The sequence below is a fragment of the Hydractinia symbiolongicarpus genome, chromosome 2 (genome assembly GCF_029227915.1).
Source record: "Hydractinia symbiolongicarpus strain clone_291-10 chromosome 2, HSymV2.1, whole genome shotgun sequence".
NCBI classification, from domain to species: Eukaryota; Metazoa; Cnidaria; class Hydrozoa; order Anthoathecata; family Hydractiniidae; genus Hydractinia; species Hydractinia symbiolongicarpus.
The window spans coordinates 31,966,062-31,975,344 of NC_079876.1; the positions used below are offsets into that span (position 1 = coordinate 31,966,062).

Genomic DNA, 9,283 nt, shown 5'->3' on the forward strand with positions numbered 1-9,283 from the left:
CCGACCAGAAAGCACAACATTACTGCTAAAGGCACTGCCCGGATTTGAACCGGGGATCTCCTGTTTACTAGACAGGCGCTTTAACCGCTAAGCCACAGCGCCTGCCTGTTGGGAGATTTTGAAAATCTCAATATCACACGTCTGAAATGCCGTTAAGGCTACTAACACACCGGGACGTGATACACTGTCACTCGGAAATTTTGGAAATGAGTAGTAACGCATTGGTGGTTCAGTGGTAGAGTTCTCGCCTGCCACGCGGGAGACCGGGGTTCGATTCCCCGCCAATGCATCGTGTTTTACCTACACCAGAAAATACCCTCCGTAAAAAAGAAAGGAAGGAAAATAAATAAAAAAACATAGCTGAGGAAAAGTGCTACGGTTGCTTGCATTCACCACCTCAAACCGCCCTGCTGGGCAGTGATAAAATGCCGAGACCCGGGATTGAACCAGGGACCTTCAGATCTTCAGTCTGACGCTCTCCCAACTGAGCTATCTCGGCCATGATCAATTCTATCACATGGCAAAGGTCTGTACGTTGTGATAGACACTTGACCAGATCAAAAAGAATGTTTGAAGATTCGCTGCGAGTAGGGTTCGAACCTACGCGGGGAGATCCCATTAGATTTCAAGTCTAACGCCTTAACCACTCGGCCATCGCAGCAGAAATTGCTGGGTAACCAGAATAATTCACCAGCTCACCACTCAGGTGCCGAAGAGGACAAAAAGCCAACTAGTAGGGGACACCCGGGTTTGAACCAGGGACCTCTCGATCTGCAGTCGAATGCTCTACCACTGAGCTATATCCCAGCCAAGGACGGAATCCACGCACAGGGTATATAACATCAACGCGTGAGAGAGCAACTTAACTTAAAAAATGTACACTTCCCGCACCGGGAATCGAACCCGGGCCGCCTGGGTGAAAACCAGAAATCCTAACCACTAGACCATGCGGGACACATTCGCACCACTAAGTAATTTAGATGTCATGCTTTTTCTGACAATTTGAACTAGCTCTGTCTTTCTGTTCGTGTCAAAAACACCTTTTTGCGTCCGCTGCGAGTAGGATTCGAACCTACGCGGGATGATCCCATTTGATTTCTAGTCAAACGCCTTAACCACTCGGCCATCGCAGCCTGACAAACCGCTGGCCATTGCCACAAGGCCGACCAGAAAGCACAACATTACTGCTAAAGGCACTGCCCGGATTTGAACCGGGGATCTCCTGTTTACTAGACAGGCGCTTTAACCGCTAAGCCACAGCGCCTGCCTGTTGGGAGATTTTGAAAATCTCAATATCACACGTCTGAAATGCCGTTAAGGCTACTAACACACCGGGACGTGATACACTGTCACTCGGAAATTTTGGAAATGAGTAGTAACGCATTGGTGGTTCAGTGGTAGAATTCTCGCCTGCCACGCGGGAGACCGGGGTTCGATTCCCCGCCAATGCATCGTGTTTTACCTACACCAGAAAATACACTCCGTAAAAAAGAAAGGAAGGAAAATAAATAAAAAAACATAGCTGAGGAAAAGTGCTACGGGTGCTTGCATTCACCACCTCAAACCGCCCTGCTGGGCAGTGATAAAATGCCGAGACCCGGGATTGAACCAGGGACCTTCAGATCTTCAGTCTGACGCTCTCCCAACTGAGCTATCTCGGCCATGATCAATTCTATCACATGGCAAAGGTCTGTACGTTGTGATAGACACTTGACCAGATCAAAAAGAATGTTTGAAGATTCGCTGCGAGTAGGGTTCGAACCTACGCGGGGAGATCCCATTAGATTTCAAGTCTAACGCCTTAACCACTCGGCCATCGCAGCAGAAATTGCTGGGTAACCAGAATAATTCACCAGCTCACCGCTCAGGTGCCGAAGAGGACAAAAAGCCAACTAGTAGGGGACACCCGGGTTTGAACCAGGGACCTCTCGATCTGCAGTCGAATGCTCTACCACTGAGCTATATCCCCAGCCAAGGACGGAATCCACGCACAGGGTATATAACATCAACGCGTGAGAGAGCAACTTAACTTAAAAAATGTACACTTCCCGCACCGGGAATCGAACCCGGGCCGCCTGGGTGAAAACCAGAAATCCTAACCACTAGACCATGCGGGACACATTCGCACCACTAAGTAATTTAGATGTCATGCTTTTTCTGACAATTTGAACTAGCTCTGTCTTTCTGTTCGTGTCAAAAACACCTTTTTGCGTCCGCTGCGAGTAGGATTCGAACCTACGCGGGAAGATCCCATTTGATTTCTAGTCAAACGCCTTAACCACTCGGCCATCGCAGCCTGACAAACCGCTGGCCATTGCCACAAGGCCGACCAGAAAGCACAACATTACTGCTAAAGGCACTGCCCGGATTTGAACCGGGGATCTCCTGTTTACTAGACAGGCGCTTTAACCAGTAAGCCACAGCGCCTGCCTGTTGGGAGATTTTGAAAATCTCAATATCACACGTCTGAAATGCCGTTAAGGCTACTAACACACCGGGACGTGATACACTGTCACTCGGAAATTTTGGAAATGAGTAGTAACGCATTGGTGGTTCAGTGGTAGAATTCTCGCCTGCCACGCGGGAGACCGGGGTTCGATTCCCCGCCAATGCATCGTGTTTTACCTACACCAGAAAATACCCTCCGTAAAAAAGAAAGGAAGGAAAATAAATAAAAAAACATAGCTGAGGAAAAGTGCTACGGCTGCTTGCATTCACCACCTCAAACCGCCCTGCTGGGCAGTGATAAAATGCCGAGACCCGGGATTGAACCAGGGACCTTCAGATCTTCAGTCTGACGCTCTCCCAACTGAGCTATCTCGGCCATGATCAATTCTATCACATGGCAAAGGTCTGTACGTTGTGATAGACACTTGACCAGATCAAAAAGAATGTTTGAAGATTCGCTGCGAGTAGGGTTCGAACCTACGCGGGAAGATCCCATTAGATTTCAAGTCTAACGCCTTAACCACTCGGCCATCGCAGCAGAAATTGCTGGGTAACCAGAATAATTCACCAGCTCACCACTCAGGTGCCGAAGAGGACAAAAAGCCAACTAGTAGGGGACACCCGGGTTTGAACCAGGGACCTCTCGATCTGCAGTCGAATGCTCTACCACTGAGCTATATCCCTAGCCAAGGACGGAATCCACGCACAGGGTATATAACATCAACGCGTGAAAGAGCAACTTAACTTAAAAAATGTACACTTCCTGCACCGGGAATCGAACCCGGGCCGCCTGGGTGAAAACCAGAAATCCTAACCACTAGACCATGCGGGACACATTCACACCACTAAGTAATTTAGATGTCATGCTTTTTCTGACAATTTGAACTAGCTCTGTCTTTCTGTTCGTGTCAAAAACACCTTTTTGCGTCCGCTGCGAGTAGGATTCGAACCTACGCGGGAAGATCCCATTTGATTTCTAGTCAAACGCCTTAACCACTCGGCCATCGCAGCCTGACAAACCGCTGGCCATTGCCACAAGGCCGACCAGAAAGCACAACATTACTGCTAAAGGCACTGCCCGGATTTGAACCGGGGATCTCCTGTTTACTAGACAGGCGCTTTAACCGCTAAGCCACAGCGCCTGCCTGTTGGGAGATTTTGAAAATCTCAATATCACACGTCTGAAATGCCGTTAAGGCTACTAACACACCGGGACGTGATACACTGTCACTCGGAAATTTTGGAAATGAGTAGTAACGCATTGGTGGTTCAGTGGTAGAATTCTCGCCTGCCACGCGGGAGACCGGGGTTCGATTCCCCGCCAATGCATCGTGTTTTACCTACACCAGAAAATACCCTCCGTAAAAAAGAAAGGAAGGAAAATAAATAAAAAAACATAGCTGAGGAAAAGTGCTACGGCTGCTTGCATTCACCACCTCAAACCGCCCTGCTGGGCAGCGATAAAATGCCGAGACCCGGGATTGAACCAGGGACCTTCAGATCTTCAATCTGACGCTCTCCCAACTGAGCTATCTCGGCCATGATCAATTCTATCACATGGCAAAGGTCTGTACGTTGTGATAGACACTTGACCAGATCAAAAAGAATGTTTGAAGATTCGCTGCGAGTAGGGTTCGAACCTACGCGGGAAGATCCCATTAGATTTCAAGTCTAACGCCTTAACCACTCGGCCATCGCAGCAGAAATTGCTGGGTAACCAGAATAATTCACCAGCTCACCACTCAGGTGCCGAAGAGGACAAAAAGCCAACTAGTAGGGGACACCCGGGTTTGAACCAGGGACCTCTGGATCTGCAGTCGAATGCTCTACCACTGAGCTATATCCCCAGCCAAGGACGGAATCCACGCACAGGGTATATAACATCAACGCGTGAGAGAGCAACTTAACTTAAAAAAATGTACACTTCCCGCACCGGGAATCGAACCCGGGCCGCCTGGGTGAAAACCAGAAATCCTAACCACTAGACCATGCGGGACACATTCGCACCACTAAGTAATTTAGATGTCATGCTTTTTCTGACAATTTGAACTAGCTCTGTCTTTCTGTTCGTGTCAAAAACACCTTTTTGCGTCCGCTGCGAGTAGGATTCGAACCTACGCGGGAAGATCCCATTTGATTTCTAGTCAAACGCCTTAACCACTCGGCCATCGCAGCCTGACAAACCGCTGGCCATTGCCACAAGGCCGACCAGAAAGCACAACATTACTGCTAAAGGCACTGCCCGGATTTGAACCGGGGATCTCCTGTTTACTAGACAGGCGCTTTAACCGCTAAGCCACAGCGCCTGCCTGTTGGGAGATTTTGAAAATCTCAATATCACACGTCTGAAATGCCGTTAAGGCTACTAACACACCGGGACGTGATACACTGTCACTCGGAAATTTTGGAAATGAGTAGTAACGCATTGGTGGTTCAGTGGTAGAATTCTCGCCTGCCACGCGGGAGACCGGGGTTCGATTCCCCGCCAATGCATCGTGTTTTACCTACACCAGAAAATACCCTCCGTAAAAAAGAAAGGAAGGAAAATAAATAAAAAAACATAGCTGAGGAAAAGTGCTACGGCTGCTTGCATTCACCACCTCAAACCGCCCTGCTGGGCAGTGATAAAATGCCGAGACCCGGGATTGAACCAGGGACCTTCAGATCTTCAGTCTGACGCTCTCCCAACTGAGCTATCTCGGCCATGATCAATTCTATCACATGGCAAAGGTCTGTACGTTGTGATAGACACTTGACCAGATCAAAAAGAATGTTTGAAGATTCGCTGCGAGTAGTGTTCGAACCTACGCGGGAAGATCCCATTAGATTTCAAGTCTAACGCCTTAACCACTCGGCCATCGCAGCAGAAATTGCTGGGTAACCAGAATAATTCACCAGCTCACCACTCAGGTGCCGAAGAGGACGAAAAGCCAACTAGTAGGGGACACCCGGGTTTGAACCAGGGACCTCTCGATCTGCAGTCGAATGCTCTACCACTGAGCTATATCCCCAGCCAAGGACGGAATCCACGCACAGGGTATATAACATCAACGCGTGAGAGAGCAACTTAACTTAAAAAAATGTACACTTCCCGCACCGGGAATCGAACCCGGGCCGCCTGGGTGAAAACCAGAAATCCTAACCACTAGACCATGCGGGACACATTCGCACCACTAAGTAATTTAGATGTCATGCTTTTTCTGACAATTTGAACTAGCTCTGTCTTTCTGTTCGTGTCAAAAACACCTTTTTGCGTCCGCTGCGAGTAGGATTCGAACCTACGCGGGAAGATCCCATTTGATTTCTAGTCAAACGCCTTAACCACTCGGCCATCGCAGCCTGACAAACCGCTGGCCATTGCCACAAGGCCGACCAGAAAGCACAACATTACTGCTAAAGGCACTGCACGGATTTGAACCGGGGATCTCCTGTTTACTAGACAGGCGCTTTAACCGCTAAGCCACAGCGCCTGCCTGTTGGGAGATTTTGAAAATCTCAATATCACACGTCTGAAATGCCGTTAAGGCTACTAACACACCGGGACGTGATACACTGTCACTCGGAAATTTTGGAAATGAGTAGTAACGCATTGGTGGTTCAGTGGTAGAATTCTCGCCTGCCACGCGGGAGACCGGGGTTCGATTCCCCGCCAATGCATCGTGTTTTACCTACACCAGAAAATACCCTCCGTAAAAAAGAAAGGAAGGAAAATAAATAAAAAAACATAGCTGAGGAAAAGTGCTACGGCTGCTTGCATTCACCACCTCAAACCGCCCTGCTGGGCAGTGATAAAATGCCGAGACCCGGGATTGAACCAGGGACCTTCAGATCTTCAGTCTGACGCTCTCCCAACTGAGCTATCTCGGCCATGATCAATTCTATCACATGGCAAAGGTCTGTACGTTGTGATAGACACTTGACCAGATCAAAAAGAATGTTTGAAGATTCGCTGCGAGTAGGGTTCGAACCTACGCGGGAAGATCCCATTAGATTTCAAGTCTAACGCCTTAACCACTCGGCCATCGCAGCAGAAATTGCTGGGTAACCAGAATAATTCACCAGCTCACCACTCAGGTGCCGAAGAGGACAAAAAGCCAACTAGTAGGGGACACCCGGGTTTGAACCAGGGACCTCACGATCTGCAGTCGAATGCTCTACGACTGAGCTATATCCCCAGCCAAGGACGGAATCCACGCACAGGGTATATAACATCAACGCGTGAGAGAGCAACTTAACTTAAAAAAATGTACACTTCCCGCACCGGGAATCGAACCCGGGCCGCCTGGGTGAAAACCAGAAATCCTAACCACTAGACCATGCGGGACACATTCGCACCACTAAGTAATTTAGATGTCATGCTTTTTCTGACAATTTGAACTAGCTCTGTCTTTCTGTTCGTGTCAAAAACACCTTTTTGCGTCCGCTGCCAGTAGGATTCGAACCTACGCGGGAAGATCCCATTTGATTTCTAGTCAAACGCCTTAACCACTAGGCCATCGCAGCCTGACAAACCGCTGGCCATTGCCACAAGGCCGACCAGAAAGCACAACATTACTGCTAAAGGCACTGCCCGGATTTGAACCGGGGATCTCCTGTTTACTAGACAGGCGCTTTAACCGCTAAGCCACAGCGCCTGCCTGTTGGGAGATTTTGAAAATCTCAATATCACACGTCTGAAATGCCGTTAAGGCTACTAACACACCGGGACGTGATACACTGTCACTCGGAAATTTTGGAAATGAGTAGAAACGCATTGGTGGTTCAGTGGTAGAATTCTCGCCTGCCACGCGGGAGACCGGGGTTCGATTCCCCGCCAATGCATCGTGTTTTACCTACACCAGAAAATACCCTCCGTAAAAAAGAAAGGAAGGAAAATAAATAAAAAATATAGCTGAGGAAAAGTGCTACGGCTGCTTGCATTCACCACCTCAAACCGCCCTGCTGGGCAGTGATAAAATGCCGAGACCCGGGATTGAATCAGGGACCTTCAGATCTTCAGTCTGACGCTCTCCCAACTGAGCTATCTCGGCCATGATCAATTCTATCACATGGCAAAGGTCTGTACGTTGTGATAGACACTTGACCAGATCAAAAAGAATGTTTGAAGATTCGCTGCGAGTAGGGTTCGAACCTACGCGGGAAGATCCCATTAGATTTCAAGTCTAACGCCTTAACCACTCGGCCATCGCAGCAGAAATTGCTGGGTAACCAGAATAATTCACCAGCTCACCACTCAGGTGCCGAAGAGGACAAAAAGCCAACTAGTAGGGGACACCCGGGTTTGAACCAGGGACCTCTGGATCTGCAGTCGAATGCTCTACCACTGAGCTATATCCCCAGCCAAGGACGGAATCCACGCACAGGGTATATAACATCAACGCGTGAGAGAGCAACTTAACTTAAAAAAATGTACACTTCCCGCACCGGGAATCGAACCCGGGCCGCCTGGGTGAAAACCAGAAATCCTAACCACTAGACCATGCGGGACACATTCGCACCACTAAGTAATTTAGATGTCATGCTTTTTCTGACAATTTGAACTAGCTCTGTCTTTCTGTTCGTGTCAAAAACACCTTTTTGCGTCCGCTGCGAGTAGGATTCGAACCTACGCGGGAAGATCCCATTTGATTTCTAGTCAAACGCCTTAACCACTCGGCCATCGCAGCCTGACAAACCGCTGGCCATTGCCACAAGGCCGACCAGAAAGCACAACATTACTGCTAAAGGCACTGCCCGGATTTGAACCGGGGATCTCCTGTTTACTAGACAGGCGCTTTAACCGCTAAGCCACAGCGCCTGCCTGTTGGGAGATTTTGAAAATCTCAATATCACACGTCTGAAATGCCGTTAAGGCTACTAACACACCGGGACGTGATACACTGTCACTCGGAAATTTTGGAAATGAGTAGTAACGCATTGGTGGTTCAGTGGTAGAATTCTCGCCTGCCACGCGGGAGACCGGGGTTCGATTCCCCGCCAATGCATCGTGTTTTACCTACACCAGAAAATACCCTCCGTAAAAAAGAAAGGAAGGAAAATAAATAAAAAAACATAGCTGAGGAAAAGTGCTACGGCTGCTTGCATTCACCACCTCAAACCGCCCTGCTGGGCAGTGATAAAATGCCGAGACCCGGGATTGAACCAGGGACCTTCAGATCTTCAGTCTGACGCTCTCCCAACTGAGCTATCTCGGCCATGATCAATTCTATCACATGGCAAAGGTCTGTACGTTGTGATAGACACTTGACCAGATCAAAAAGAATGTTTGAAGATTCGCTGCGAGTAGGGTTCGAACCTACGCGGGAAGATCCCATTAGATTTCAAGTCTAACGCCTTAACCACTCGGCCATCGCAGCAGAAATTGCTGGGTAACCAGAATAATTCACCAGCTCACCACTCAGGTGCCGAAGAGGACAAAAAGCCAACTAGTAGGGGACACCCGGGTTTGAACCAGGGACCTCTCGATCTGCAGTCGAATGCTCTACCACTGAGCTATATCCCCAGCCAAGGACGGAATCCACGCACAGGGTATATAACATCAACGCGTGAGAGAGCAACTTAACTTAAAAAAATGTACACTTCCCGCACCGGGAATCGGACCCGGGCCGCCTGGGTGAAAACCAGAAATCCTAACCACTAGACCATGCGGGACACATTCGCACCACTAAGTAATTTAGATGTCATGCTTTTTCTGACAATTTGAACTAGCTCTGTCTTTCTGTTCGTGTCAAAAACACCTTTTTGCGTCCGCTGCGAGTAGGATTCGAACCTACGCGGGAAAATCCCATTTGATTTCTAGTCAAACGCCTTAACCACTCGGCCATCGCAGCCTGTC

The 9,283-nt window shown here is 48.8% G+C and overlaps 39 non-coding genes across 39 annotated transcripts; 7 read left to right on the forward strand and 32 right to left on the reverse strand.

The window, feature by feature from the left end:
* Positions 1-29: 29 nt before the first annotated feature.
* Trnat-agu (transfer RNA threonine (anticodon AGU)) lies at positions 30-102 on the reverse strand. Its single transcript has one exon. It is a non-coding gene; the product is annotated as a tRNA-Thr (tRNA).
* A 324-nt stretch (positions 103-426) lies between these two features.
* Positions 427-499, reverse strand: Trnaf-gaa (transfer RNA phenylalanine (anticodon GAA)). Its single transcript has one exon. It is a non-coding gene; the product is annotated as a tRNA-Phe (tRNA).
* Positions 500-882: 383 nt separating this feature from the next.
* Trnae-uuc (transfer RNA glutamic acid (anticodon UUC)) lies at positions 883-954 on the reverse strand. Its single transcript has one exon. It is a non-coding gene; the product is annotated as a tRNA-Glu (tRNA).
* A 237-nt stretch (positions 955-1,191) lies between these two features.
* Positions 1,192-1,264, reverse strand: Trnat-agu (transfer RNA threonine (anticodon AGU)). The gene has a single exon. It is a non-coding gene; the product is annotated as a tRNA-Thr (tRNA).
* Positions 1,265-1,380: 116 nt separating this feature from the next.
* Positions 1,381-1,451, forward strand: Trnag-gcc (transfer RNA glycine (anticodon GCC)). The gene has a single exon. It is a non-coding gene; the product is annotated as a tRNA-Gly (tRNA).
* A 137-nt stretch (positions 1,452-1,588) lies between these two features.
* Positions 1,589-1,661, reverse strand: Trnaf-gaa (transfer RNA phenylalanine (anticodon GAA)). Its single transcript has one exon. It is a non-coding gene; the product is annotated as a tRNA-Phe (tRNA).
* Positions 1,662-1,897: 236 nt separating this feature from the next.
* Positions 1,898-1,969, reverse strand: Trnac-gca (transfer RNA cysteine (anticodon GCA)). The gene has a single exon. It is a non-coding gene; the product is annotated as a tRNA-Cys (tRNA).
* Positions 1,970-2,045: 76 nt separating this feature from the next.
* On the reverse strand, positions 2,046-2,117 carry Trnae-uuc (transfer RNA glutamic acid (anticodon UUC)). Its single transcript has one exon. It is a non-coding gene; the product is annotated as a tRNA-Glu (tRNA).
* A 97-nt stretch (positions 2,118-2,214) lies between these two features.
* On the reverse strand, positions 2,215-2,296 carry Trnas-aga (transfer RNA serine (anticodon AGA)). The gene has a single exon. It is a non-coding gene; the product is annotated as a tRNA-Ser (tRNA).
* A 247-nt stretch (positions 2,297-2,543) lies between these two features.
* On the forward strand, positions 2,544-2,614 carry Trnag-gcc (transfer RNA glycine (anticodon GCC)). The gene has a single exon. It is a non-coding gene; the product is annotated as a tRNA-Gly (tRNA).
* Positions 2,615-2,751: 137 nt separating this feature from the next.
* Positions 2,752-2,824, reverse strand: Trnaf-gaa (transfer RNA phenylalanine (anticodon GAA)). Its single transcript has one exon. It is a non-coding gene; the product is annotated as a tRNA-Phe (tRNA).
* An 80-nt stretch (positions 2,825-2,904) lies between these two features.
* Positions 2,905-2,986, reverse strand: Trnas-uga (transfer RNA serine (anticodon UGA)). Its single transcript has one exon. It is a non-coding gene; the product is annotated as a tRNA-Ser (tRNA).
* A 391-nt stretch (positions 2,987-3,377) lies between these two features.
* Positions 3,378-3,459, reverse strand: Trnas-aga (transfer RNA serine (anticodon AGA)). The gene has a single exon. It is a non-coding gene; the product is annotated as a tRNA-Ser (tRNA).
* Positions 3,460-3,517: 58 nt separating this feature from the next.
* On the reverse strand, positions 3,518-3,590 carry Trnat-agu (transfer RNA threonine (anticodon AGU)). The gene has a single exon. It is a non-coding gene; the product is annotated as a tRNA-Thr (tRNA).
* Positions 3,591-3,706: 116 nt separating this feature from the next.
* Positions 3,707-3,777, forward strand: Trnag-gcc (transfer RNA glycine (anticodon GCC)). The gene has a single exon. It is a non-coding gene; the product is annotated as a tRNA-Gly (tRNA).
* Positions 3,778-4,067: 290 nt separating this feature from the next.
* Positions 4,068-4,149, reverse strand: Trnas-uga (transfer RNA serine (anticodon UGA)). Its single transcript has one exon. It is a non-coding gene; the product is annotated as a tRNA-Ser (tRNA).
* A 223-nt stretch (positions 4,150-4,372) lies between these two features.
* Positions 4,373-4,444, reverse strand: Trnae-uuc (transfer RNA glutamic acid (anticodon UUC)). Its single transcript has one exon. It is a non-coding gene; the product is annotated as a tRNA-Glu (tRNA).
* A 97-nt stretch (positions 4,445-4,541) lies between these two features.
* Trnas-aga (transfer RNA serine (anticodon AGA)) lies at positions 4,542-4,623 on the reverse strand. Its single transcript has one exon. It is a non-coding gene; the product is annotated as a tRNA-Ser (tRNA).
* A 58-nt stretch (positions 4,624-4,681) lies between these two features.
* On the reverse strand, positions 4,682-4,754 carry Trnat-agu (transfer RNA threonine (anticodon AGU)). Its single transcript has one exon. It is a non-coding gene; the product is annotated as a tRNA-Thr (tRNA).
* Positions 4,755-4,870: 116 nt separating this feature from the next.
* On the forward strand, positions 4,871-4,941 carry Trnag-gcc (transfer RNA glycine (anticodon GCC)). The gene has a single exon. It is a non-coding gene; the product is annotated as a tRNA-Gly (tRNA).
* Positions 4,942-5,078: 137 nt separating this feature from the next.
* Trnaf-gaa (transfer RNA phenylalanine (anticodon GAA)) lies at positions 5,079-5,151 on the reverse strand. The gene has a single exon. It is a non-coding gene; the product is annotated as a tRNA-Phe (tRNA).
* A 236-nt stretch (positions 5,152-5,387) lies between these two features.
* Trnac-gca (transfer RNA cysteine (anticodon GCA)) lies at positions 5,388-5,459 on the reverse strand. The gene has a single exon. It is a non-coding gene; the product is annotated as a tRNA-Cys (tRNA).
* Positions 5,460-5,536: 77 nt separating this feature from the next.
* Trnae-uuc (transfer RNA glutamic acid (anticodon UUC)) lies at positions 5,537-5,608 on the reverse strand. The gene has a single exon. It is a non-coding gene; the product is annotated as a tRNA-Glu (tRNA).
* A 97-nt stretch (positions 5,609-5,705) lies between these two features.
* On the reverse strand, positions 5,706-5,787 carry Trnas-aga (transfer RNA serine (anticodon AGA)). Its single transcript has one exon. It is a non-coding gene; the product is annotated as a tRNA-Ser (tRNA).
* A 247-nt stretch (positions 5,788-6,034) lies between these two features.
* Trnag-gcc (transfer RNA glycine (anticodon GCC)) lies at positions 6,035-6,105 on the forward strand. The gene has a single exon. It is a non-coding gene; the product is annotated as a tRNA-Gly (tRNA).
* A 137-nt stretch (positions 6,106-6,242) lies between these two features.
* Trnaf-gaa (transfer RNA phenylalanine (anticodon GAA)) lies at positions 6,243-6,315 on the reverse strand. The gene has a single exon. It is a non-coding gene; the product is annotated as a tRNA-Phe (tRNA).
* An 80-nt stretch (positions 6,316-6,395) lies between these two features.
* Positions 6,396-6,477, reverse strand: Trnas-uga (transfer RNA serine (anticodon UGA)). The gene has a single exon. It is a non-coding gene; the product is annotated as a tRNA-Ser (tRNA).
* Positions 6,478-6,700: 223 nt separating this feature from the next.
* Trnae-uuc (transfer RNA glutamic acid (anticodon UUC)) lies at positions 6,701-6,772 on the reverse strand. The gene has a single exon. It is a non-coding gene; the product is annotated as a tRNA-Glu (tRNA).
* Positions 6,773-7,009: 237 nt separating this feature from the next.
* Positions 7,010-7,082, reverse strand: Trnat-agu (transfer RNA threonine (anticodon AGU)). The gene has a single exon. It is a non-coding gene; the product is annotated as a tRNA-Thr (tRNA).
* Positions 7,083-7,198: 116 nt separating this feature from the next.
* Positions 7,199-7,269, forward strand: Trnag-gcc (transfer RNA glycine (anticodon GCC)). The gene has a single exon. It is a non-coding gene; the product is annotated as a tRNA-Gly (tRNA).
* A 289-nt stretch (positions 7,270-7,558) lies between these two features.
* Positions 7,559-7,640, reverse strand: Trnas-uga (transfer RNA serine (anticodon UGA)). The gene has a single exon. It is a non-coding gene; the product is annotated as a tRNA-Ser (tRNA).
* A 223-nt stretch (positions 7,641-7,863) lies between these two features.
* On the reverse strand, positions 7,864-7,935 carry Trnae-uuc (transfer RNA glutamic acid (anticodon UUC)). Its single transcript has one exon. It is a non-coding gene; the product is annotated as a tRNA-Glu (tRNA).
* Positions 7,936-8,032: 97 nt separating this feature from the next.
* Trnas-aga (transfer RNA serine (anticodon AGA)) lies at positions 8,033-8,114 on the reverse strand. The gene has a single exon. It is a non-coding gene; the product is annotated as a tRNA-Ser (tRNA).
* Positions 8,115-8,172: 58 nt separating this feature from the next.
* On the reverse strand, positions 8,173-8,245 carry Trnat-agu (transfer RNA threonine (anticodon AGU)). Its single transcript has one exon. It is a non-coding gene; the product is annotated as a tRNA-Thr (tRNA).
* A 116-nt stretch (positions 8,246-8,361) lies between these two features.
* Trnag-gcc (transfer RNA glycine (anticodon GCC)) lies at positions 8,362-8,432 on the forward strand. Its single transcript has one exon. It is a non-coding gene; the product is annotated as a tRNA-Gly (tRNA).
* Positions 8,433-8,569: 137 nt separating this feature from the next.
* Trnaf-gaa (transfer RNA phenylalanine (anticodon GAA)) lies at positions 8,570-8,642 on the reverse strand. Its single transcript has one exon. It is a non-coding gene; the product is annotated as a tRNA-Phe (tRNA).
* Positions 8,643-8,722: 80 nt separating this feature from the next.
* On the reverse strand, positions 8,723-8,804 carry Trnas-uga (transfer RNA serine (anticodon UGA)). Its single transcript has one exon. It is a non-coding gene; the product is annotated as a tRNA-Ser (tRNA).
* A 74-nt stretch (positions 8,805-8,878) lies between these two features.
* Positions 8,879-8,950, reverse strand: Trnac-gca (transfer RNA cysteine (anticodon GCA)). Its single transcript has one exon. It is a non-coding gene; the product is annotated as a tRNA-Cys (tRNA).
* Positions 8,951-9,196: 246 nt separating this feature from the next.
* Positions 9,197-9,278, reverse strand: Trnas-aga (transfer RNA serine (anticodon AGA)). Its single transcript has one exon. It is a non-coding gene; the product is annotated as a tRNA-Ser (tRNA).
* Between the last annotated feature and the right edge of the window lie 5 nt (positions 9,279-9,283).